We start from the raw sequence: 2,702 nt of genomic DNA on the forward strand, positions 1-2,702 counted from the left end.
GATGAGGCTTACCTTGACCACTCTTTTTAATATTGCAACTTGACAACAGCTCACACCCCTGCCATTCAAAATTTCAAATCACCTTTCTTTGTTCCACTTTTTATTTTGTTGCATGGAAGTTATAGCTTTCTAACATGATACACAGTCATTTATTATATCTATTATTTACTGGTTGTATCCTCCTGCTGAGATTTAGGAGAGTAGAGGTTTGCTTTTTTTAAGCCTACACGAAGTCAATTTATTAGTAGAAAACAATAATTTGAGGAGTCCTGTTCACAGAGGGTGACCACAGTAGCCCCCCCACCCCCACTTCCTGTGGGTGCTATTGGAGGGCATGAAGGTGACATCCTCAACTCTCCTTGATCTTCATCCCTGAGCAGGCAAGGGCTCTGAGGACAGACTGGGACCCAGGTCCAGGGGTCTTGGTTCTCTTTCCTCCTGTGGCCTGGAGTTTGATGTGGAGGGCAGTGATGACCAGCTCCTTGAACCTCTGGTCCATATTCTGGTTGGCCAACATGGCAGCATATGGAGAAGATTCACCTTGACCAGTCTTCACCTTCATCCTACCAGTTACACGAGCAGATGGTTTCCTTGCCAGAAAGATCAGCGCCGTAGACAAAAGTATCATTGAAAGTTACAAAGGTGTGGCAGACACCAAATACTTTTTCTCCTACAGCCAGGTCCAAGGCTGAGGTCCAAGGCTGAGGTCCAAGGCTGATGACCTGTTCTTTCTCTTTTCTTCCCCTTGCAAGATGCTATTTCTGTACATCTTCTCCAGGCTCCATCACCAGAAAGATCGAGAGTAGAGAGTTTTGACAGTTTTATTCCCTAACATACCAAAGCACACTGGATTGAACTACTAGCTGAATCAAATTAACTTATCTTCATATAGTGAACTTTCAGGGTTATAGTCTAGGTACTTATATTTTTTAATACGATTGGGGATGCCTCAAAACATCCTCCAAATAACATGCATATTCAATATGGCTTAAAGGCTCATCACTGTCACTGATCACGATTCATTCAGTGCTAGATTCCAAATAAAAGATCAACAACTTCTATACGCCATTACATTTGCAAGAATATATTAAGCATTTAGTAGATTCAAAACTCCGTGTAGCGAAAAATACAATAATATAAAAACATGGTCTCTAGAGATTTACCATTCAGGAGGGAAAAATAACATAATTTTCATATTTATCTGACCGCTGAATTTCTTCCCAGCTATAATCCTCCTTTGTAAAGCCAAATAAAATAGTATCTTTTTTCAGGAGTTCAGACAAAAAAAATTTATTCTCCCTATCTTTTCTAAGGCTCTTTAGAATTGTCGTAAATGAAATGTCTGGTTACCCAGTTAACTCTTCTTTGGATGTTAATGGGATTACAAATTCATTTAAATTTGGCCTTTGAGGGAGTTCCCTGGAGGCCAGGCTAGCATGCTGAGCTCAAGTAACAGACTTCCAGCATCACAATCTAGGTACACACTTTTTTTAATGCCACAGGGACCTTAAAATGGCTTAAAGTAGATGAAATATTGTCATTATGCTCTTATGTGATGTTCTGTAGTGCTGGGATATTTTTAAAATGTTTGAGTGATATTTTAAACAAAGTAATAAAATACACAATCTGTCCCTGTTTGGTACAACTGAAACTATATCTATGGAAACGGAACTCAGTGACCAGGAATGTTAATCCATCTGCAATTTCACAAAGAGGTACAAAATGAAAGTCTCAATTCCAACTACATTTTTTTTTTTTTTTTGCGAATGCAATCTCCTTTTTAAGCTAGTGGGTGACTTGATGTATTTGATATGCAAGAATAATGTTTTTTCCCTAAAGTGTGGATATTAATGTCCTATCCTTTTCAATCTTTTAAAATCTAGGGGGCTAGCCTTACTCTTAATGAGTAGACAGCTAAGAATGATATAATTCTGGCCTTTGGTTGAAGACTTATGTAATACTCCAGTGGTCACACCTGTATTGTGAGGTTTGATTTAAACAGCAGGATACTGGCCCCATTACCCAAATATCTGCTTATTACTACTTATCAATCTAAGTGACTGACTTTATTTTGTCATGATGTTTCAAATTCCTTTGATTAAATATCCATTTCTTCCTAAAGCTGCTTTTAAAACGAACTTCTCTGACAGCATTTTCTGATACCACTAGCTGATAGCTAGGAAAGGGACAGGGCAGATGCCTAGGAAAAGGAGAGTTTTAATTGAGAAGAGAATAAAGAGAAGTCTTTGTATAAAATGGTGTAGGGTACTAGTGACCTATGTATGCCCGTGCCCATGCCCATGTATTTGCATATGCCTGTGCCCATGCCTACACCCATGCCTATCTTCATGCCTATGTCCATGCGTATGTCTGTGCCCATGTCTACACCCATGCCTATCTTCATGCCTATGTCCATGTGTGTGTCTGTGCCCATGCCCATTCCCATGCCCGTGCCCGTGCCCATGTATTTGCATATACTTGTGCCCATGCCGACACCCATGCCTATCTTCATGCGTATGCCTGCCTCTACCCATGCCTATGTCCATGTGTATGTCTGTGCCCATGCCTACATCCATGCCTATCTTCATGCCTATGTCCATGCGTATGTCTGTGCCCATGCCTACACCCCTGCCTATCTTCATGCCTATGTCCATGTGTATGTCTGTGCCCATGCCTACACCCATGCCTATCTTCATGCCTAC

At 40.6% G+C, this 2,702-nt stretch overlaps 1 pseudogene; it reads right to left on the reverse strand.

Annotated features, from left to right (window-relative positions):
- Nucleotides 1-273: 273 nt before the first annotated feature.
- LOC114196692 (small ribosomal subunit protein uS11 pseudogene) lies at nt 274-2,488 on the reverse strand (annotated as a pseudogene).
- Between the last annotated feature and the right edge of the window lie 214 nt (nt 2,489-2,702).

Source organism: Eumetopias jubatus, unplaced genomic scaffold, assembly GCF_037043125.1.
Source record: "Eumetopias jubatus isolate StellerSeaLion01/CBP00866 unplaced genomic scaffold, mEumJub1_p1.0 scaffold_2, whole genome shotgun sequence".
Classification (NCBI taxonomy): domain Eukaryota; kingdom Metazoa; phylum Chordata; class Mammalia; order Carnivora; family Otariidae; genus Eumetopias; species Eumetopias jubatus.